We start from the raw sequence: 25,331 nt of genomic DNA, 5'->3' as shown, positions 1-25,331 counted from the left end.
CCTCCGGCGTCGGCCTAGCCCCTCAATGTTGGGGCTAGGCCGCCAAAGATGCAGAGCCTTCCGCACCTTTGGGCCGGCGCGATGCCCGTCTGGTTGGCGCCGGCTTTGGCGCCAGTCGGCGGACATCCCGCCGTTGGGGGAGAATTTCGCCCAAAGTATCCCAACGGAAAGACTGCGTGGTTCCATATCAACCAGCTGAAGGCAGTCTAACCACTCACACCACGTCATGCTCGACGCAGCACACCAGACCCCGCCCCCAGCCAATGTAACCCTACCATCCCCCAACACGTCCAGCCCAGCCACGGACTCAACCTCGACTCCACCCCCAAAATATACTCTCCGCCCCAGAAAGCCCACCAACTGCAGCAGCAGAGACAGCGACTGTGACTCGGACGATAGCTCAGCAAGCCTCCCTACTATCCCCATGCAACAGGACCCACACCCAGCGAATCCGACCACGATTCGAGTGATCCCTTCATGATCACTTTCCTACATAAACCCCACCACCGACAACCGACCTACTATGATGACCCCGATTCCGTCCCCACACAACTAGACACCACCTATTGGCACAGAGACAACTCATACAGACTCGTCCAAAACGACGAGAGCGACTCCAAATCACACCATGCAGCCCTATCAACCTTAATACATTCAAGAGTTTGGCATCCGGGAGAAGATGACGACCTTGAGTCTGACTCCCAAAACGAGAACCCCTTTGCGACCCTGTTCGCAACCCATAACTGAGGTGTCCAGATAAAGAACCGCTTGGGAGAAAGTGGTGCCCTTTCTGAACCTGCAGCATGTTTTATGTTGTTAGTAGTGTTTTCTTAAATGTTGTATGTCAGACCGGAATTTCTTTTTCCACCGCCCCACGCCCTTTCGGCCGAAACCTCTGAGAACTTGTCCACACGCTCATCAGCAGAAACCTCTGAGGACTTGCCCACAGAGACTTGTTAAGGTCCCAGACGCCAGTTCAGCGGAACTCGTCTGTCGACAGATACCACACGCCCGTTCGTAACTGCCCTTCTGGTTCGAGGGAAGAACCACTACGGCAGCCCCCCCCACGATGACTACATTTCTTGCCCGTTCTTGTCGGTTGCTCAGGCAGTGGAGAAACGGCTTGGGACCCGCCCTGCCTGGGAACCCCCCCCCTGCGTCTGGTCAGCTACGCTCGGGTAGGGGAGACACGGCATTGGCAGCCATCCTACCCGGGGACTCCACCCAACTCTCACCCGTCACGGCCCATACGCACCTCATTTTGGAAATTTTAGTTCAAAAAGTTTTGGTTTGTTTCAGGTAACCCTTAGGTTGCCAACCATATGCTATTTACATCCTGAAACATTTGGATGGTAGATCGCACAGTCTGCGAGACGGCTCGCACTGGTTCATTATTTGAATGTGTGTCTTGTCCTAAAATTCGGTTTTTGGAGAAAAACAAATGAGGGAGTCACACATAGTGACCAATTATAAAGGGAGTAATTGGCACTAAAGGACAGACAGGCTATCGTACGAGATGTTAAACCAAGACAGTTACAGACACTATGCTTGTTTCCACAGAACTCCAGAAGCTCCAGGACTGGAGAAGAGAAGAGAAGTGAAAGAAGAACCATGAGGACATCCTCCGCGTGGTTCATCATTATAATGGACATTTGGTTGCGCGTGAACGTGAACCCCATGATCTCAAGCCCCCCAGCCGTTAATGATTCACTTCCCCACAGTACCCAGAGCCCAGTCACAAGCGACACCACACCACCTTGGTGTGCCAGGTTTATAACCTGGTACTCCCTGTCCTACTTGATAGAATCCCTATTGGTATTGGCGATACTCTGCTGCATCGTGCAGACTATGCGTCTGAGAAAATGGAGAAGGAGAGCCTACTGCGCTCGAACCCCGGTATATAGGATCAGATCCCCTATTTTCCGAAACGACCAGACCCCCGACCCCCGCGATCTATAATAAAGAGCATTCGTTTGCGTTTTTGTTATAAATAAAGAAATGTTCAGAATGTTCATGATCAATTGTACGATCCTGAGCTTGACTGCCAAGCCAGGAAACATGTGTATACATTGCTATGATTCACACTAGTTTGTTTCGTTATTATTGTTACTACTGTTTTATTATGAAAGGTTCTGCAAAACCTTAATAAAAATACTTTTAAAAAAATAAAGAGCGCCGAGGACAGTTACATATGGTCTGTCGTGGTTAGCGGTGTCCTGGAATGGGCACCAGTGGTCCCTGTAAATGTTTACGCTCCCAACTGGGATGACACAGAATTCATAAAGAAGACCATGGCAGATATCACCGACCTAGATCCACAACGACTCATAATTGGGGGGGGGGGGGGGGGGGGGAGTGCTTTCACTGCACACAGTAGACAGTAGTAATCCAAAGTCATGCTCTGGGAATCCTGCCATGACAGATGGAGCATTTGAATTCAATAAAAATCTGGAATTGAAAGGCCCTCCTTCTCCCAGGCACACAGGGTCTACACCAGAATTGACTTCTTTGTAGTGGGGAAATTGGTGCTTCCAGGGGTAGGAGGAGCGGAATACCCTGTAATGATATGTATATATGTAGATAACTAAAGGGTTAATTATAACATCTAACTATAACACTACCACTAGAGGGCACCACTAGATTCCACTATAAGTATCAGCTCCCAGAGGATCCTGGTCTCTTTCCACCCAGGAGTGACTAGACAGCAGTTATGTGTGATAGATAGATCACAGCATAGTTAGCATGTGTAGTTTTTAATCAGTTAATACATTAATATTTAATTACTTGATTGCTAGTGGTAGTTCTGTAGAGTGTCAAACTCAATTATAATTAATCATTACTTAATAAGTTAGTTTGCTTTAAGTTGAAGACTTGTGGTTTCTTCAGGATCACACCATCAGACCCTTCTGGATAAACAGCAACAAGTAACAAAATATATTACTCAACCAGTAATATAACATGGTACCAGGTTTTGGTTACAGAAACTACCTAGTATAGTCTTGTAAGAAACAAAAAAGCAAAACAACATAGCAGCTATTCAGCAACCGAAGCTTCATCTTCTGGCAAAAATTAAATGATGCCCTGCTCGATGGACAGAACACAAGCTCCTGAACACCTAAGGATCACCGGTAACTTAAATGTAAACTGACATTTGTTCAAACAAAAAATTGGTACCCACTGTAAAATTCAAACCAATAAAACATTTGAGCGCTACATATTTAACAAGAGGATACAGAAAAAAGATGAATCCTTTAACAGTTTTGTAACAGATCTCAGCCTGCTGGCACTATCCCAGAGCTGAAGGGGTTGGATTACGAGGAGAGGTTGACTAGACTGGGACTGTACTCGTTGGAATTTAGAAGGATGAGGGGGGATTTTATAGAAACATATAAGATTATGAAGGGAATAGATAGGATAGATGCGGGCAGGTTGTTTCCACTGGCGGGTGAAAGCAGAACTAGGGGGCATAGCTTCAAAATAAGGGGAAGTAGATTTAGGACTGAGTTTAGGAGGAACTTCTACACCCAAAGGTAGATTGTGAATCTATGGAATTCCTTGCCCAGTGAAGCAGTAGAGACGCCTTCATTAAATGTTTTTAAGATAAAGATAGATGGTTTTTTGAAGAATAAAGGGATTAAGGGTTATGGTGTTCGGGCCAGAAAGTGGAGCTGAGTCCACAAAAGATCAGCCATGATCTCATTGAATGGTGGAGCAGGCTCGAGGGGCCAGATGGCCTACTCCTGTTCCTAGTTCTTATGTTCTTATCCTGTAACTTTTATGCACGGACTGATTCAATGATTCGGCATTATGAACATCTAAAGGAAAGATTACTAAGGCAAAAGGAAATGACATTAGAAATCGCAATAGAAATGTGTATGGTTCATCAACAATCAAAAAATCAGTATAAAATCCGTGAAAACCTACCACGAGGTAGAGGCAGTATCGCACTCGATGAAGAAGCATGTTTTGGATGGCATCCATCTTGAGCGAGAGTATCCAAACCTGTCTACACATGCGCACATCCAGAAAAGACGCAAACCGGCAAAATACCGTTCTGCGCATGCGCGAGAAGCTGCGCATGCGCAGTTGAAAAAAGAGCACACTCTGGAAGAGGATCGATTTGCGCATGCGTAATCGATAATTATGCATGATGTCACGAACGTCATGAGGTCAGAAGACTCAGAACACGCCCACTTAAAGGGAAACTGCCTGAAAATTCAAAATAACAGTCTTAAAGGCACAAACCCAAAATGTTTATCTCAAAAGGCAGAACAATGTCTGAATTTCAACCAACAGTTGAACATAACTTTCGCAGTAGCATGGAACAAGCAGTTTGCAGCATTAAAAGTGAAGAGCACAATAACAAATCCAAAACTGAAGAAGATGATTTGTTTATTGAAGAATGCTCCTCAGACATGGCTGAGTTATTCGGATATGATAATCATAGCATCAGCAACATGGTTGAAAATCTCAATATGACTCCAGTCATGGTAGATGAATCCAATACCATGATGGAATGGCAGATTGGTGATACATTGGATGACAGCAACCCATCAAATAACCCAGATGAAAACGACGTCACACAGAGAGTACTGACCGACTCAGTTGAGAAAGCGCTGATCGGCTCCACAGAGAGAACACTGCATGACTCCACATAGAGAGCAATGAAAAACTCCACAAAGAGAACGATGCAAGCCTCCACAGAGAGCTCGTTGACAGACTCCAGAATGGAAGCACTTAAAGACTCCATTGCAACAACCATGCATGAAGAAGACTATGAAGGTCTATCCACCTTATTTGAGCAACTAGAAGAAGACTATGAAAGTCCACCAAGCTCATTTAATCAAAAACAACAAGACTATGAAAGTCTACCCACTGTATGTGAGAATAGTGACAAAGTGATTACAATTCGCATACAAGATGTATAAGATCACAGCAAGACTGACAGATCTCAGCGAGACTGTATGAAAGCACTTAACAATCAAAGCAAGTCAACAAGTGAATCCATTGAGAACCCATCAATTGAAACTTCATCTACTCTAAACAACCTACAAGAAAATTAAATCTTGAAGACGATGACTCCAGAAGAGCAGCACCAAGAAATCAAAGCTGATTCAAATGAACCTGAAATGACTCCAGAAGAGGAGCACCAAGGAATCAAAAATGAATCAAATCAACCACAAATGGCTGATGTCACCAAGATCAATGCAACATCAGATCATTCACACAAACCTCAAATCACAAAGCTCAATGAAACATCGGATATCACAAAAGTCACTGATAGTAATAACTTTGGGAATGACTCAAATTATCCACAGGGAACAGTTATTGAGCACAGCAACAGAAACAACGAGAAAACAACCCATACAAACTGGTACAACTCTGCAACTAAAGGACAATGTAACATCACAGTTAAAAACAATGGCAAGAGTAGAAACATCACATGGACATTATTCATACAAAACAAATGTCATGTCGACAAATTTCATGCATTCGTATTTGCTCCAAGACAAACAAGTAAACCAGCTTTTGAGGCAGATGACATACAGAATCGATACCACAAGCACAAGAAAAAGACCAGGTCAGACAATGAACGTGGTTCAACCATTCGAACACCTGATGATGACAAGATCATACATAGTCAAGACAGCTGAAGGTAACATCCTACATAGAAATCGTAGAGCGCTGAAGAAAATACAACCACAGAAACGTTTTCCAGACCTGCAACTCAACGAAACTATCTTTCAAGATACGCTAACCAACAATCAAAGTACCAAAGACAATCAAAGAACTGTCAAGACATCAGTATCACCACCTCATTCACTAAGAAGATCTACGAGATGATGAAAGAAACCTAACAGACTGAACTTGTAAATACTTAACAGTCAATTTGTGTAATCGCTATTCATTTTGCTCTGTGCAAAGTTATACATTTCTTGTTTTTGGTTTTAATATTGTTACACATTTTCCCTTTGTTAAAACAAGAAAGAAACGTTAAAAAATGGGGGATATAATGATATGTACATATGTAGATAACTAAAGCGTCAATTATAACATCTAGCTGTAACACTACCACAAGAGGGCACCACTAGATCCCACTAAAAGTATCAGCTCCCAGAGGATCTTGGTCTCTTTCCACCCAGGAGTGACTAGACAGCAGTAGAGTATGAGAGATAGATCACAGCATAGTTAGCATGTGTAGTTTTGAATCAGTTAATACATTAATATTTAATTACTTGATTACTAGTGATAGTTCTGTAGAGTGTCAAACTCGATTATAATTAATCGTTACTTAATAAATTAGTTTGCTTTAAGTTGAAGACTCGTGGTTTCTTCAGGATCACACCATCAGACCCTTCTGGATCAACAGCAACTAGTAATGAAATATATTACTAAACCAGTAATATAACATACTCCACAATTGGAATCTCCGACCACATTTTCCACTACATGGATGTGAGATTGGAGATGGACCAGGCCCTATGGAGATTGGACACAGTCCTCCTTGCCGATAAGGTGGACAGGCGGTACTCTGCGGCCCCGAATGTAGAGCTTCTGGCGGAGAGGATAAAGCTACAGATGGACTTTGACCTGCTCTCCAGTGCACCAACAGCGCCAGCCACAGGAACACGGAGGCAAAGCCAACTGCCTGCTGGCTCACCAGCTAAGAAAGCAGGCAGGCACTAGGAAAATAGCGCAGGTTAGGGACAACAACGGCAGGCTGGTAGCCGAGCCAGAAAAGGTCAATAAGACCTTTGAAGCCTTCTACCTGGAGCTGTGCACCTCTGAGGCCCCCAAGGGGGACTCGAAGATGTAGCAATTTCTCAATGAACAGGTATCATGGGGGAAGATAGGAAACGGGGGCTGGAAGCACCATTCAGACTGGGAGAAATCATGCAGAGTAGCAACTCTATACAAGCAGGGAAGGCGCTGGGGCCTGATGGATTCCCGATGGGCTTCTACAAAATATTCGCACCAGCATTGGCCCTGCACGTGCAAGAGATGTTCGCTGACTCGCTGGTAAGTGGCTCCCTGCCATCAACACGGGCACAAGCCTCAATAACGCTGAAGACCCAATGGAGTGAGGGCTCAATATAGATGCGAAAATACTGGCAGAAACGCTGGCTAGGTGGGTGGAGAGCTGGGGACCGTAGCTGGTTGCAGAAAATCAGACGGGCTTTATCAAGGGCAGGCAGCTAACATTGAACATTAGGTGCCTGCTGAACATGATAATAATCCCAGCCGGGGACAGAACACCAGATGGAATCATCTCCCTGGACACAGGAAAGGCCTTCGACAAGTTCGAATGGAAATACCTCATAGAAGTACTGGAGTGGATTGTACTTGGATCAGGGTTCACCACCTGGGTGAAACGACTGTACAACGCTCCCACTGACAAACACCACCAGCTCTAAATACTTCCAGCTGCACAGAGGCACGAGGCAGGGATGCCCGCTGTCCCTGCTGCTGTTCGTCCTGGCAACCGAGCCATTCAGAATGGCAAAAAAGCTACAGAGGTATACAGAGGGGGGACAGAGAGCATAGAGTCTCACTCTATGAGGATGACCTGCTCCTCTACATTTCAGACCCCTAAGCCAGCATGGAAGGGGTCATGAAGCTCTTGAAGTTGTTTGGAGCCTTCTCGAGCTACAGACTCAACCTGAGCAAAAGCGAAGTCTTCCCGGTGAACCCGCAAGGGACAGGGGCAGAGCTGGAGGGACTACTGTTCAAACAAGCCCAAAACAAATTCCACTACCTGGGGATCCAAATTGCCCGCGACTGGACACAAATCAACAAATGAAACCTGAGGAGTCTGCTGGAGGAAGAGATAGGGCACATTCCCACTCTCCTTGGGAGGAGGGTGCAAACAATCAAAATGAACGTACTGCCCAGGTTCCTCTTCCTGATCAGATTCCTCCCGATCTACATCCCCAAGGTCTTAACACAGTAGATAAACTAATTATTGCATTTGTGTGTGTGTGGGGGGGGGGGGGGGGGGGGAGGGCTGGGGGGGGTACCCGAGGGACCAAAAAAGGGTCTTGCAAAGGAATAGAAGTCTGGGAGGCCTGGAACTCCCAAAACTACAGTTCTGCCATTGAGCGGCCACAGCAGAAAGAATGAGGGGATGGGTGAAGGAATCAGGAGTGGATTGGGTGAGGATGGAGGAGAGTTCCTGCTCAGGGATGTCCCTCCGAGCCCCAGTCACAACCACACTCCCATCTCCTCTGACCAAATACTCAAGAAGCCCAGTGGCGGTAGCCATTCTGCGAACATGGCATCAAATGAGATAACACTTCAACCTAACCGAAATGTCCACCTGGCCCCCATGGTAAGAACTATAGGTTCACCCCCCGCAATAATGGATGCCCCCTTCAAAAGGTGGAGACAGGATGAGGGGACATTAACAGTTAGCGACATGTACACAGACGATAGACTAGCGACCCTGGAGGAACTCATGGAGAGGTTCCAACTTCCTAATGGGAACAAAATGAAGTAAATACAGATCAAAAACTTTCTCATGGGGAAATGACGACATACTCACGGCGCCAGGACACTCACTAGTTGAAGAACTGCTGGACGCGGGACACCTAAGGAAAGGGAACTGTGGGGACATTTACGGAAGACTGTTGGAGGAGGTACACTCCGCTCTGGGTGAGACAAGGGAAAAATGGGAAGAAGAACTAGGCATGGAAGTAGGAAGGGGACTCTGGATTGAAGCACTAAGCAGGGTGAACTCCGCCTTCGCATGCGCAGGGCTGAGCTAATGGTGGTGCACAGAGCGCTCCTAACCAGAACCCCAATGAACAGGCTCTACGCGGAGGCGGACGACAAATGCAAACAGTGCCAGGGAGGCCCAGCCAACCACACCCACATGTTCTCGCCTGCCTCAAACTTGTAGGGTTCTAGACAACCTTCTTTGAGGCAATGTCCAAGATGTGGGGGTTAGGGTGGAGCCATGCCCAAAAGTGGCAGCCTTCGGGGTCTCAGAGCAGCCAGAAATCTTTATGGGGAGTGTGGGGGGGGGGGGGGGCGATGCCCTATCCTTTGCCTCCCTGACCGCCCGCCGAAGAATCCTGCTTGGCTGACGATTGGCAGCACCGCCCAAAGCTACAGGCTGGCTGTCCGGCCTGTCGAAATTTGTCCAACTGGAGAAGATAAAATTTGTCATCCATGGGTTGGAAGAGGGCTTCCACAAGACATGGAAGCCATTCACCAACTTGTTCCAAAACCTGTTCGTAGCCAACAACCAGTAGAGCAGGTGGGGAGGGGGGAAGGGGCGGAGGAGAGGCACAGACGAGCCACGGATCACAAAGGAAAAGGAAGGAGAGGGCGAAGGTTGGGGAGCGAGGGGGAAACAACCATCAAAAAGACCACGGGACACAAGCAACGTAGCTGCAGGAGGTAGGCTCGAGGGTAAGCAGAAAAAGCAGAGGGAGCAATAACATGCTGATCAAGACAATCTGGGGCCAACGCTGGGCAGTCCAACTAAGGCAGAGCAGCCAAATGGGGCCCACAGTCACAGAGGGAGGGGAAACATGTAAATACGTATAATGATCCTTGGTGTTTGTGTCACTTTTGTCTCCTTCTCCTTCTTTGGCTTATCTCTCACTTGTAACTTTTAATTTTTCTTTGTTTTCTTTGCTTAATACGATGTGCCGTGATGAAACTTGTCAATTTAAAGTACGAAATGGAATGTGTAACATTAAAAACGTGAAAACCAATAAAAACACTTCAAAAGAATTCTCAACTCAAACACCATGCATTCTCTAGTTGTACCATCAAGCGAGACACCAAATTCGCAAGGTGCTTTAGTGCTGCAACAAACTATGCTATATTTTCTCCTTATAGCTGATCTCTTTGGTGAAATCAAAACCTCTCCACGATAATTAATGTCTTTGGTGCATAATGGTCTTCTAGTGTTTTAACTAATTCTTGGTAAGTTTTGTCACCAGGTTTCTCAGTTTGGACCAAACTTCTGAGTAAATTTAAAGTTTAGCTTCCAATCCTACTGGGACCAGAATATCTGCTGAAATGTTATTGGCTGGGAGAAATAATGGAATCTCTCTGCGTATGACTTCCAGTTTTTGAGTCTTCCTCAAATTAACCAATGGTGCCAAGTTTTCCCACCAATTTTGAGCGATAACGGAATGCTCTCACAACATCCGCTATTTTAATGGTCGAGTATATAATGGTGAATAATTGTAGCAGCTTATGATGCCAAAATTTGTTCTCTTTGCCCCCACTACCTCCATGCTTACTCTACCACATGTGGCGAGATCTACAGTCTGAACCCCTTGGGGTACCAGATTAAATTTAAGGTATGGACGTTTTCTTTTTTTTAAATTTGTGCCCAACAACCTTACCGGTCCGATGCCAGGTGCAGGGTGCGGTTGCTGGCCTACTGTTATCTGCCTCTACGTCAAGTGTCGAAAGCTTCAATTTTATTTTTCACTTCGATCTTCTGATCCCATCCTCGTCACCAGTTTTCTTCTTAATCCTGTTTTGTATTGTATTCGCAGGCTAACAGAATGGTAATGTTGAAGCACATGGATTGAATGCAATGTTCAACAGAGTTTTGTTTGATTGTTGTGAACTGTATAAAGGATTGACATGATGCCGGCCTGGACTGGGGTGGGCGCAGTAAGAAGTCTTACAACAGCAGGTCAAAGTCCAACAGGTTTGTCTGGAATCACTAGTTTTCAGAGCCTAGTTCCTTCATCAGGTGATGAATGAGCTACTGATCCCAAGTAAACCTGTTGGTCTTTAACCTGGTGTTGTAAGACTTCTGACTGTATAAAGGATTAGTCTGGACCAATTCAAAACCCGCAAAGTAGCCATTGACATCACAGTCTATCACGCGATTAAACTCTTAAAGTGACCATGCAACAACAAAACAATAATAGCCCACACATATAACGGTAAGTTATTAAGAATTAATTATTATCATAACAATTATTAAACATTAATAAGTGTACTCTTAACATAATGTGTACAGTTACTAATTTTCTTATCTATTATAATTATTTTTGTGTTTTACAAAATGTATCTTGTGCCAATATACATATTTGAAGGAGTAAATTGCAATGAATCTATAAGTATTTTTAAATTCAGCTTTCCCAATTCACCCTCACTATTTTTCTCGAGAATACCACTGATATACTTCAGCAAATCCTCCTGTTACTTTAAATCTGTCAATCAGACCACCCCTCAATCATTGAAGCTAAAGGGAATACAAGACAGGTTTATGAAAATAGTACTGAAAATTTAACCCCTTAAACGCTGGTATTACTCCAAAATGATCTCCCCAATTTAGCCAGCGAATCTCACCAATAGCAACGTACCCCCTGACCAGAAGCAGCATGTTCTTCATAGCATTTGAGCACCGAAAGAGGCCTTTTGGCCCATTATGCCTGTGTCTTCTCTTTGAAAGAGCTGTCCAAAGAGCACATTGCTGTGCTCCTTCCCTATAGCACTGCAAATCTTTCTCCCTTCAAGTGCGCTGAAAGTCACGATTGAATCTGCCTCTGCCACCCTTTCAGGCAACACATTCGCAACAAAGGCGACGGCCTCACAGCAGGTTCACTGGCGGTAGGAGCGGGAGAGACCATAGCAGGACTGGAAGACACACCACTAGGGGAATTGGAAAATTCTGGCCCTTGACTGATACAGTAAAGAGAGTATTCGAGTTAGTGGGTAACTTTAATTATTTCTTCAAAGGACTCTAACCCGGGAACTACACTAGATACAATAATGGTGGGGTTCTCGCTCACAATGGCTCCCATCACAGACGTTCCAGCCAAAATTCCTCTCACTGTCAGTGGCACCGGAAATTCCCAGCCAATATTTTTTTCCTCCTCTCAAACTTCGCTGACATTAATTTTTTTGTATTTATTTCAGATTGCCAGATTCTTTTTACCTCTCAACATCATTTTGGATGGAATTTTGCCACCAGCATGCCGATCCCGCCATGGGGATGAATTCTTGGGTATTGGGTGCAGTATTTAAGGCAGAGTAAGGTGGATCGATTTTTGATTGACAAGGGCATCAAAGGTAAGAGGGACAGACAGGAGTTCAGGCCACAATCAGAGCAGCCATGATCTTTTTGAATGGCGGAGGAGGCTCGAGGGGCAAAGTGGCCTACTGCTGCTCCCAATTGGTGTGTCTCCCCATTCTTTTCGGAGGCAGCCAATCAAGACGCCGCCTCCAGGAATGCATCCAATTAGGCGCAGATGTGGGAGAGTCAATTAGAGCAGCCGGAGGGGCAGGACAGTTGACAGATCTGCTAAGAATGGTGTGTTCTGCACAGAGAGAATGCCTCACAAGTGGAGGCTGACTGTTAACACTGAAACTATCAAATAAATCCCAACGCCCAGGACTATCAGATGAATTTGCCTGTAGGGGGAAACGCTTCTACCTCAAAGCATTTGCTGGTAGATGTGTTGAATGAAACTTGTTCAACCCTTTAAAGATTGCTCTCCATAATCATTAGCCGGCACTCGGATCTTCCACTGAACTCACACCTCCTGTGAGGCGATGGACTTGGTGGAAGATGGGGGTTTCCCATATGTCTCCGGTAGACTGTCATAGCCTTCGGGAAATTATGGTTAATTAGAGCGATAAAGACCTTAATTGGCATCCTATCACTGCCGGTCAGGTTGATTTCCAGGGGAAAAGTGAGCAGAGGCATCAGAATGTTAGGGAGCTGGCCAATGGTTTTAAGTAAGTTTCCTGGCACCCACCCCCTCCAAGGGAAAGTTTCCCGCTTTGAATAAAGCTCTCGTCTTCTTTCAACTATTTTCTTTCTGTACAAACTGAGTCAGGTGAAGGTCCTCTGCAGTCTTTCCCGTTGAGAGAAATGAATTCACAGTTTGCACTTTAAAGCTTTCTTGCTCGTCAGTTGGAACTTGCGGTTTACTGAAAAGGAATCAGACTGTGTAAAGCTATTACCTATTTAATGTTTTGTTCAAAGGATTTGAAAAGAATCCTCGGAGGGTGGCTGAAGGCACTGGGGAGTGCAGTTTTTAAAATTGCATTCGGTAGATTAGATTCTACCCACGTTTTGTGTATTTGCTTTCCTGAATTGTGGCACCTCATTTACAAGACAGAACAGAGACACATTGGAGTTCTTGTACAATTACTGCCTCAGCAATTGAGTGGGTTGAAGTTATTTATCAGTCTCCGAATGATTCAATTGGGTCTTACTTGATGTGTTGGGTGCTCTGGATCCATGGAACACATACAGGCCACCAACACTTAAAATAGTGCAACACTATTTTATTAAGTTAGAAACTGTTGAACATACTTTCACTGTGGGTTAACACGATGTTAGGTTAAACTGAAGACCTATGCCTGTCCGAACCAGTCTATGCACTCAGCACACGGTGAGGACCTGTGCTGTAAGCTGTAAGCTCTGTCCTTGTAGGAGGATGCATCCCGAATGAGCGGGAACTCTGATGCCCTCTGTCGATATAGTGCGTGTGCTCTAACTGGTGATTGGCTGCGGTGTTGTGTGTGTTGATTGGTCTTGCTGTGTGTCCATCAGTGTGTGTATCTGCACCATGATATACTGGTGTATATTATGACATTGCTGACATGGTTAAATGTCTCATAACCATTGTGTTAGGTGGATCTAATGTCAAATGTAAAAGATCCAATGGCCCTATTTCAAAGAATAGATGGGAGTTAGCCCCCATGTCCTGGCCGATAATTATCCCTCAATCATGCCATGGTGATGGGGAGGGAAAAAACATGAAATTATGTCCAAAATATTAGACTTTAAAAAGACCTGAATTTTATATTTTAAAGTGGATACAAACCCCAAAGCTGCCTGTGAATGTGCAGTCAGCCACCAACAGGAATGGCTGCAAGGTGATTCTCTTGGGAACAGTGGTTACCCCTCCCTGTTTCCAGGCATGGGGTGGGATTCTCCACCGGCGGGATTCTTCGTTTTCCCGGCGCCCGGGGGTTTCCCGATGACGTGGGGCCGCCCCACAATGCGAAACCCCATTGACCGGCTGGCGTAACGGAGAATCCCGCCAGTGGGTCAAGGCAGAGGCGTGACGCGCAGCGCAGAGAATCCAGCCCAAGGTACTTTGAAAAGTGTCCAGAGACTGTTTACAATCTCCGGTAAAGACAAAGGGACATAATAGCCATCTCATCTCAAAAGGTGTGCGCAATGGCTGGACCGGTGAGTGGATTCCAGTTTCCACTTGGAATATACAGACAAGGGGTTAAAAGCATGCTGAAAGAGCTGTCCCGGTGCCTGTCCATCTGTATGTGCTGTGAGGGTAAGCAGCTGGAAGTTTTTCCACACCAAAGATGTGTGATCCTGTAACAGAAGCAGAGTATTTTGCAGGTATATCTCGAGTCTCTCTCTTGCTCTGTCTGACTGAGGTAATCGGACCCAAGCAGCAACAAGATCACAGCTGAAAAGCAAACTGGAGAATTTCTCTACCAAACGACAGAACACTTGAATTGAAGAATCAACTATTGCCTACCAAAGTCAACTCTACTGGGATCAAATCGTAACAGTCACACGCTTCATCGTCTACTCCTTGCCAAGTCAAGGACTGTTTGATATAACTTTTTCTTTATATATACTTACTATTGCACACAATACATAAGAATATCAGAACTCGGAGCAGGAGAGTATTTTCACCCCTATAGTTCAGCCATTCAAGTCTTCATTGCTGTGTTAATGTAAGCCTACTTGTGACACTAATAAAGATTATTATTATGAGCAATTCAGCCCCTCGAGCCCGCTTCCCTGTCCAATACGATCATTGCTGATCTCATCTTGGCCTCAACTCCATTTTCCTGTCCATTCTCCATAACCGTTCAACCCATTACTAATCAAATTTCTGTCTATCTCTTCCTTAAATTTACTCAATAAGAACAAAAGAACATAAGAACTAGGAGCAGGAGTAGGCCATCTGGCCCCTCGAGCCTGCTCCACCATTCAATGAGATCATGGCTGATCTTTTGTGGGCTCAGCTCCACTTTCTGGCCCGAACACCATAACCCTTAATCCCTTTATTCTTCAAAAAACTATCTATCGTTATCTTTAAAACATTTAATGAAGGAGCCTCTACTGCTTCACTGGGCAAGGAATTCCATAGAATTGGGTGAAGAAGTTCCTCCTAAACTCAGTCCTAAATCTACTTCCCCTTATTTTGAGGCTATGCCCCCTAGTTCTGCTTTCACCCGCCAGTGGAAACAACCTGCCCACATCTATCCTATCTATTCCCTTCATAATCTTATATGTTTCTATAAGATCCCCCCTCATCCTTCTAAATTCCAACGAGTACAGTCCCAGTCTACTCAACCTCTCCTTGTAATCCAACCCCTTCAGCTCTGGGATTAACCTAGTGAATCTCCTCTGCACACCCTCCAGTGCCAGTACGTCCTTTCTCAAGTAAGGAGACCAAAACTGAACACAATACTCCAGGTGTGGCCTCACTAACACCTTATACAATTGCAGCATAACCTCCCTAGTCTTAAACTCCATCCCTCTAGCAATGAAGGACAAAATTCCATTTGCCTTCTTAATCACCTGTTGCACCTGTAAACCAACTTTTTGCGACTCATGCACTAGCACACCCAGGCCTCTCTGCACAGCAGCATGTTTTAATATTTTACCATTTAAATAATAATCCCTTTTGCTGTTATCCCTACCAAAATGGATAATCTCACATTTGTCAACATTGTATTCCATCTGCCAGACCCTAGCCCATTCACTTAGCCTATCCAAATCCCTCTGCAGACTTCCAGTTTCCTCTGCACTTTTTGCATTACCACTTATCTTAGTGTCGTCTGCAAACTTGGACACCTTGCCCTTGGTCCCCAACTCCAAATCATCTATGTAAATTGTGAACAGTTTTGGGCCCAACACTGATCCCTGAGGGACACCACTAGCTACTGATTGCCAACCAGAGAAACACCCATTAATCCCCACTCTTTGCTTTCTATTAATTAACCAATCCTCTATCCATGCTACTACTTTCCCCTTAATGCCATGCATCTTTATCTTATGCAGTAACCTTTTGTGTGGCACCTTGTCAAAGGCTTTCTGGAAATCCAGATATACCACATCCATTGGCTCCCCGTTATCTACCGCACTGTTAATGTCCTCAAAAAATTCCACTAAATTAGTTAGGCACGACCTGACCTTTATGAACCCATGCTGCGTCTGCCCAATGGGACAATTTCCATCCAGATGCCTCGCTATTTCTTCCTTGATGATGGATTCCAGCATCTTCCCTACTACCGAAGTTAAGCTCACTGGCCTATAATTACTCGCTTTATCCCGGCATCCACCACACTCTGGGGTTGGAATTCCACAGACTCACGACGCTTTCAGAGAAGTAATTTCATTTTTAAAAATAGATTTAGAGTACCCAATGAATTTTCTCCAATTACGGGCAATTTAGCGTGGCCAATCCACCAAATCTGCACATCTTTGGGTTGTGGGGGCGAAACACACGCAAACACGGGGAGAATGTGCAAACACCACTTGGACAGATGACCCAGAGCCGGGATCGAAACTGGGACCTCGGCGCGTGAGGCAGCAGTGCTAACCACTGCACCACAATGCTGCCCTGAGAGAAGTAATTTCTCCTCATCTCTGTTTTAAATCTGCTACCCTTATCCTAAAGTTGTGACCTCGCATTCTAGACTAACCCAACAGAGGAAGGATCCGTTCTGCACCTACTTTGTCAATACCATTTATCATCTTATATACCTCAATTTGATCTCCCCTCATTCTTATAAACTCGAGAGAGTATAGGCCTAAACTGCTCAATCTCTCTTCATAAGACAAACCCTCATCTCTGGAATCAATCTAGTGAATCTCCTCTGAACTGTCTTTAATGCAACTAGATCTCTCTTCAAATAAGGGAGCCAAAAGTGTGCACAGTTCTCCAGGTGCGGTGTCACTAATGCCTTGTACAATTGCAGCAACACTTTCCCACACTTATACTTTATTCCTTTAGCTATGAGGGCCAAAATCATATTTGCTTTCCTTGTGGTCTAGTGGTTAGGATTTGGTGCTCTCACTGCCGTGGCCCGGGTTCGATTCCCGGTCAGGGAATAAAGATATTGTGGCACGGTGGCACAGTGGTTAGCACTGCTGCCTCAGACTGCCATTCCGACCTCAGGTGACTGTCTGTGGGGAGTTTGTATATTCTCCCCGTGGCTGCGTGGGTTTCCTCCGGGTGCTCTGGTTTCCTCACACAGAAAAAAGATGTGCAAATTAAGTAGATTGGCCATGCTAAGTTGCCCCTTAGTCTCCAAAGGTTAGGTGGGGTTACGGGGATAGGGCGGGGGAGTGGGCCTGAGTGGGGTGCTTTTTCAAAGGGTTGCCGCAGAATTGAATGGCCGAATGGCCTTTTGCACTGTAGGAGTTCTCTGATTCTATGTTTACCTGCTGTACCTGCATGCTAGTTTTCTGCGATTCATGGACGAGGACACCCAGATCCCTCTGCACCATAGCATTCTGAAGTTCAGCTCCATCCAGATAATAAGACAGATGTTAGGCTAACTGGTCCATAGTTTCCTATTTTTAGCCTCTCTCCCTTTTTAAATAAGGTTACCTTCGCATTTTTCCAACCTACTGGAACCTTTCCCGCATCCAGGGAATTTTGGAATATTATAACCAATGGATCCACTATCTCCGCTGCCACTTCCTTTAAGACCCTAAGATGCAGGCCAATAAGAATAAGAATAATGGGCGGGAGTCGCCGACCCCCCCGCCAGGTTGAAGAGTCCCCAGGGGGCGGCGTGAATCCCGATCCGACGCCGGCTGCCGTATTCTCCAGCGCCAGTTTTCGGGCGGGGGTGGGAACCCCGCCGCGCAGGTCGGGGGCCGTTGGCAGTGGCCTCCCCGGCAATTCTCCGGGCCACGATGAGCCGAGCGTCCGTCGGTTTTTGGCTAGTCCCGCTGGCGTGAAATGGACATGGTCCCACACGGCGGGACCTGGCTGGTAGGGCAGCTGGTGCAGTCCTCGGGGGAGCGCGGGGGGGAATCCGGCCCCGATCGGGGCCCACCGATCTGCGGGCGGGCCTGTGCTGTGGGGCCACTTCTTCCTTCCGCACCGGCCTCTGTAAGGCTCCGCATGGCCGGCGCGGAGAAGTCACACCCTGCCCATGCGCAAGAATGCGTCGGCTGATCTGTGCATGCGTGGAACCATGCCGGCAGTTCTGTGCAAGCGCTAATTCGCGCCGGCCCTTCGGCACCGGTTGGCGCGACGCCAACCCCTCCAGCACCGGCCTAGCCCCCGGAGGTGCGGAGGATTCCACAACTTCCGGTTGGCCCGCGCCGGAGTGGTTCACGCCGCTCTTGGCACCGGCGTCGGGCCAATTCTGGTTGCTGGTTTAGCACACTGGGCTAAATCGCTGGCTTTTAAAGCAGACCAAGGCAGGCCAGCAGCACGGTTCAATTCCCGTCGCAGCCTCCCCGAACAGGTGCCGGAATGTGGCGACTAGGGGCTTTTCACAGTAACTTCATTGAAGCCTACTCGTGACAATAAGCGATTTTCATTTTCATTTTCATCGCCGATTGCGGGAGAATCCCGCCCAATCTTTATTGTCACAAGTAGGCTTACATTAACACTGCAATGAAGTTACTGTGAAAATCCCCTATTGTCATTCCAGCGCCTGTCCGGGTACACAGAGGGAGAATTAGAATGTCCAAATTACCTAACAGCAGTTTTTCGGGACTTGTGGGAGGAAACCCGGAGCACCCGGAGGAAACCCACGCAGCCACGGGGAGAACGTGCAGACTCTGCACAGACAGTGATCCAAGCTGGGAATCGTACCTGGGATCCTGACGCCCTGGGGACTTTTCTGCCTTCAATCGGGCAGCACAGTAGCATTGTGGATAGCACAATTGCTTCACAGCTCCGGGGTCCCAGGTTCGAATCTGGCTTGGGTCACTGTCTGTGTGGAGTCTGCACATCCTCCTCGTGGTGTGCGTGGGTTTTCTCCGGGTGCTCCGGTTTCCTCCCACAGTCCAAAGATGTGCAGGTTAGGTGGATTGGCCATGATAAATTGCCCTTAGTGTCCAAAATTGCCCTTAGTGTTGGGTGGGGTTACTGGGTTATGGGGATAGGGTGGGGGTGTTGACCTTGGGTAGGGTGCCCTATCCAAGAGCCGGTGCAGACTCGACGGGCCGAATGGCCTCCTTCTGCACTGTAAATTCTATGATCTATGAATCCCAATAGTTTATTAACTCCCCGGTCTCATTCTTCAAGGGACCAAATTCCACTTCAGCTACTCTCTTCCTTTTTGTATACATATAGAAGCTTTTGTGCTAGTTTTCTTTCTTAATTTATCCTTGCTATTTTAATTCCTCTTTTAGGAGCCCTCTGTTGATCTTTTTTTCCCCTCATGTTCCCTCTGCTTCTTTCTCGTAAATTTAGCGTACCCAATTTTTTTTTTCCAATTAAGGGGCAATTTTAATGTGGCCAATCCACCTATGCTGCACATCTTTGGGTTGTGGGGGTGAGACCCATGCAGACACGGGGAAAATGTGCAAACTTCACGCGGGCAGTGACTGGGGCTGGGATTGAACCTGGGTCCTCAGCGCCGTGAGGCAGCAGTGCTAACCACTGCGCCACCATGCTGCCCTTCCCTCTGTTGATCTTTAAAAGTTTCCCAATCTTCCAGCTTGCCACTAGCCTTTGCAATATGGTATGCCTTAGTTTTATCTTTATGTTATAGAACATACAATGCAGAAGGAGGCCATTCAGCCCATCGAGTCTGCACCGACCCTCTTAAGCCCTCACTTCCACCCTATCCCCGTAACCCAATAACCCTTCTTAAGCTTTTTGGACACTAAGGGCAATTTATCACGGCCAATCCACCTAACCTGCACGTCTTTGGACTATGGGAGGAAACCAGAGCACCCGGAGGAAACCCACACACACACACGGGGAGAACGTGCAGACTCTGCACAGACAGTGACCCAGCAGGGAATCGAACCTGGGACCCTGGCGCTGTGAAGACACAGTGCTATCCACTTGTGCTACTGTGCTGCCCCATCTTTAACTTCTTTGCTTAGCCATGGATTTTTTTCTCCTTCACCGATCTTTCTTCCTCTCTGGGATGCTCACTTTAATCTGTATGAATGTACATGCATGTGTTTTACAATTTTTCTCCTTACCTTCTTAATAGTTAATAAATTCACCCTATCTTTAACCCAAGGAAAAAAACCTGGTTAAAATGGAGCCTTTTTAAACAGAGCTATTGAGAAATCTCCCCGGTTTAGAGAGTGGTGACTGAGGCAGGAAAACTGCTTTGTAGCTCTCCAGCTGCACAACCGTGTTTTCTCTCCAGATTTTAGTTCACACTGTGCAGAGAAAATCTGGAGGTGCGGTTTTTGCCATCACTGTGGTGGGGTAGTGCCTGATAGAGCCACCAATGCCTCGATCTGCATCAGAAATCAACTCTCCTCCATATGCCCACGGGCACAGGGGAGCCCCCACAAGCATCGGGGCAACCACACACACACACACACACACACACACGCATAAGGGGAACCCCGCCATGTGTGAATGTTCAATAAGGAGGGACATATAGCAGGGAAGCCCTTTAGTTAGATTTAAATTTATTACAATTTATTGAAGTGCGATTCCCAGCCTTTCTAGGTGGGAACCATGCTGAGAGACCGGTGAAGGGGAGGGGAAATTCGGAAAACGAGATCTCGCCAGTGAGAATCTCGCTTCCCGATTCTCGCGAGACTTTATGCCCATGTCGCTATTTGCGTTGACGCCAACGCAGGCTCAAAGCCCCCCATTGGGTCTGGAAAATGTGCCCACAGAAAAAGGAACCTTGCTAGATTAAACTTTGTAGCTACCAGCAGAGGGGGTTGAATAACAACATGGGGCCAGTCATCTTTCCTCACCCAGGTTTGTAAGAATTTGGGTTGAGATGAATGCGGGAATTTCAGATACATTGGACTGGATTCTCCGGTTGCCGACTCCGAAATCGCGTTCAACGAACAGCCGGAGAATCCACGTTTTTGATCAAATCGGGGCGGAGCTGCTTCCACGATGCTCCGCCCTCTCCAAAGCCGCATATCGACCGCCTCAGGACATTGCCTGAGGCCTGGCCCCTGATGCACCTCCCCGACCGGCCGAGTTCCCGATGACATGGGACACGTGTGGTCTCACCCGTCGGGAACTCAGCGTGGCGGCTGCGGATTCAGTCCAGCGCCACCACAGTCAGGAGAGGGCCGATCCACGGGCAGGGGGGTGCATTATTCAGGGCTGGGGGCACTGTGGGGGGTTGTTCGGGACGCGTGAGTCAGCTGAAGGGGGGACTATTTCGCGGGCCGGGTCCGCGGGCTGCGTCTGCCATGAGGCACAGCGTGGCCGCTGCAGGCCGCCGCCATGCGCATGCGCGGCCACGGACCTGACAATTCTCCGGGCCATATCAGCAGCTAGAGCCGGGTGATCTACGCTGCCTTCCTGCTAGTCCCCAGCAAAACGGGGAATCGGTGGCTGTTTTGTGCCAGTTTTCCAGGGTAAAACACCACGTAGCCCCAGAATCGGAGAATACAGCCCATTGTATTGTATGTATTTGTTGCAGTAAGGGTTAAAACCCTGGGTTAGTGTGTGTGTGTGTGACTGCTGCGATCATGTTTTAAAATAATTATAGGTTAAAAAGGTTGGGAGCCAGGGGTGCAATTAAAGCATCGTAACAAGCTTGGGTTAATGGAATGATGTTTGAATTAAGAGGATTCCTTTCCTCATAATCTTACACAATTAAAATAAAATATTGGGGTTCTGTCCAGTATATTAGCCACTGTTGGGTCTTGCCTGGGATCGTAATAAGGTGTATCCCAGCTGGATGGTGACAAATTGAGGGATCTCGATTGGAGCAACAACGTTTTGGGAATGTCCCCTGGGTTTGGTCGTAACAATCAACATCACAAAAACAGACTATTTGGCTGGTAGAACATGGTGTTTTTGGGCACTCATTGTGTTTAAATTGACTGCCACACTTGCGACCTTAGAACAGTGATTACACTTGAAAGGTCCTTCATTTGCTATAAAGAGATTTGAGACATCCCTATGGTGGTAAAAGTTTATGATCCCATGTAAAAGATATCATGATTTGGCTGTCATCAGATCTTCCCAAGAACTACTTGTTCACGAAAACCACAAAAGATATCCATTCTCTTCTGTGGTTAATTAATTTGTTGCACTAAAGTTATGCATTGATCACTCGTCATCAATGTATTTCCTTGCAGGTGATGAGAAGCCTTCTGGCGTAGAACAGAATTCATCCTGCCCTCACTTATAGGCAGCCTATTGTTATCAGTAACAGGGCCAACGCGTCCTGCTGTCTCATCAACAGTAGCTACAGTTTACAAAGTTCAGTTTGATTATTATTACCTCTCAAACATGTGTCCATGTTTGTGGGTGTGTTTTATTGCATGCATTGCATGTGAGTGCTGTAGCCACATAAAATAGCTGCGTTCCGATTAATCTGGCCAAAACCCAGTTTAAAATGGTTAACCCGAAAGACTGCTGGGAAAAACAGCTAAGAAGACACAAGCAGGCAGCTGCAGACAGTATTGCATATTCGGCTCTGGGAAGTTAGCCCAGATCGATACTCAGGGCTATCAACAGCCCATCAACCCAGGTATTTGCAGTTGCATTCAGGACTGTTTGCAGCCCATCTATTCAGACATCCACAGTTAAATCGGCTATCCCCGGGAACAATTGCAACATATTAGCAATTGAATACCGGGCCAGATCTGTCGGCGCCTGCAGTGGCCGAAACAAAGACAGTTGAGCGACCACCCCCCGATCGAGGAATCGCCTCACCATTGGACACGTCGACCCCAGAGATTGGGGACAGATCCAATCACTTGGGACTCAGGGTCAAGGGCCGCCCCGGGAGGCGAGAAGCCCATGGGCCCTATAAAAGTGAGGGTCCAAGTTCAGATCTCTCTCTCTCCTCTTCGCCTGCTCGAGACCTTCGCAAGAACAGCCACCGGCAACAGTAAGTTTGAATCCAGCGATCGCTATCCGATAGACACCTAGCCACCGACCTGTAGCAGCCTTTTGAATCCCGCGGGCCAGATCTGATTGGACAAGTCATTCGTTTCCCTGACCTGGTGGGCTCTTCCTAAGTTAAGTATTGGCCAGTAGTGATAGGTTTATTATATAGAAAGTAGTATTAGGGTATTAATATTGCTTGTTGTATATAATAAATGACCGTTGTTTTAATCCTTACTAAGCGGTGTGCTGTGTTATTAATCATAACCTGAACTTGAACCACGTGGCGGTATCATAAAGATACCTGGTGACTCATGAGCAAAGGTGACGTAATCAGAGCAAATTGACTAAGGTTAAAAAGAGCAACAGTGCGTGCATATGGCGGTGTGTTGGCATGTTATGTGTGCCTGTGTCTCTGAACATGCCTGTATACATGAGTTCCTCTGTGAGCAGGCATGGATAACTGTTCATGGTTTCCTGTGTGAGTGTCACACAGTGATTGCATATGAGACATGACCAGGATAAGGTCATGGTCTGCAACCTGAGACAGCCCTGCAGGAAAGAAGTGGAAGTGAGCAGAAGACAAAGCTGGAAAAGGGACCGTCTGCACTCAGCATTCCGGCTCTTGCACCACTCTTTCCACCGGTGCTCTTGCCCCTGTCGATGTTCTGCAGCAACTCTCCCAAAAAACGAAACACAACGCAATTCAGCACAAAGACATTGTGAGCACTGCCATTCCTGCATTGGTTGGTGCTCAGAAATGGATGGTGGTGCAGCACTAATGTTGCTGGACCAGGAATCCAGGAGCCCAGGCTAATGCTCCAAGGACACGGGCTCAAATCCCACCACAGCAGACCATGGAATTTGAATTCAATTAATAAATCCCACTGATGGTGACCATAAAACTATTGTCAAAAAAGGCCATCTGGTTCACTAATGTCCTTTAGTGAAGGAAATCTGCCATCCTTATGTGGTCTGACATACCTGTGACTCCAGGCCCACAGCAATGTCGTTGACTCTTAACTGCCCCCTGCAATGGCTCACAAGTCACTCAGGCCAACTGAAATTAGGGATGGGCACTTGTTGGCCCTACCCCATGATAGAATAGAGGAGTGTTTATCAACATTGTGTCAAGTAAGACACCCGCTGCAGATGTCAATCAAGGTGCTAACAAAAGCTCGAGGTCAGGGCCAACACAATATAGACAGAGGACGCAATCTACCTGAATGGGAACAGAGTCCCATAGTGCAATTAGCCAGGTGTTTCCCGAAAAACACCACACTATCAAACGGCTGTACAGGTAAATCGGGGATCTCAGCGGGGAACGCGTGGCCGAGGCCACACTTTGTCCCATTTTCTGCACTGAGGAGGTCCGCTCGCCATTTTTAAATGGCATCTCCCCCCCCCCCCAGGGCAACCCCAAACCCGATCTCCATCATGCAAAAAATGCCAGCTTGGCACCTTGGCAGTGCCAGCCTGGCACACTCCCTGCTAGCTGACAGTGCCACCTGGGCACCACCAGGCTGGCACCCAGGTGGAACTGCCAAGATGCCAGCCAGCCCAGAGGGCAAGTACATTGGGGCTTCCGATCCCCTGGTATGCCCCCACAAGTGCCATTCCATCTGGTCCCCATTGGTGGAGTCAAGGACTAAACGGCACTCACCCGGTGTCTCCGAAGCAAGGGGGTAGACCCCAGGCCTTGGTTAGATCTTGGGAATGCATATTAGAGTGAGACTAGCTGCCTCACTCTAATATGCAGATTTACCAGAAAGTGATTGTGGAGAAAACCCATTGTAGGCAGGATTCACATCGCGACGTCCCATAAGGTCGCATTGGATCTCGTGAAGCCGAGAGAGCCGGGGAGATCCCGGAAGTGGGATCTCCTGGCATCTAGTGACCACGCCATGCTACCTTTCAGGCACAACGCGGCAGGTAGATCTTGCCCATAGTTTTTAAAACATAGATCAGTGACAATAGCAAACCCCACATTTGACAATTTTTTTTAATGATTCTAAAGTGGCAAGAATCATTCAACAGAGGTATGAAAAACCAACATGCACTTATTTCAGCACAGAATCTCCAATAGTTAATTTATTTTTGGCTGTTTGACTCAATGAGTGATTGCTTTGCGAGCTGAAATTGGTTAGAAGGAAATGAACTACTTTAATTCTGCTGCCCAGAGCAATTAGAGGTGAAAACTGGGAGACACACCAAGTGTGCTAAATCATTTTTATGGGGTTAATGGAAGGGAGGGGTGTGTGGGGGTGGGGGAGGGTGGCGGAGAAAGTTGTTGGTAGAAAGATTGAATTCTTTGTTATGTGTCGA

At 46.8% G+C, this 25,331-nt stretch overlaps 1 non-coding gene across 1 annotated transcript; it reads left to right on the top strand.

The window, feature by feature from the left end:
- Positions 1-17,017: 17,017 nt before the first annotated feature.
- On the top strand, positions 17,018-17,090 carry trnae-cuc (transfer RNA glutamic acid (anticodon CUC)). The gene has a single exon. It is a non-coding gene; the product is annotated as a tRNA-Glu (tRNA).
- Positions 17,091-25,331: the final 8,241 nt, after the last annotated feature.

Source organism: Scyliorhinus torazame, chromosome 2 (genome assembly GCF_047496885.1).
Source record: "Scyliorhinus torazame isolate Kashiwa2021f chromosome 2, sScyTor2.1, whole genome shotgun sequence".
Lineage (NCBI taxonomy): Eukaryota > Metazoa > Chordata > Chondrichthyes > Carcharhiniformes > Scyliorhinidae > Scyliorhinus > Scyliorhinus torazame.
The sequence above is the reverse complement of the archived record's forward strand: the minus strand, read 5'-3'. Positions and strand labels throughout refer to the sequence as shown.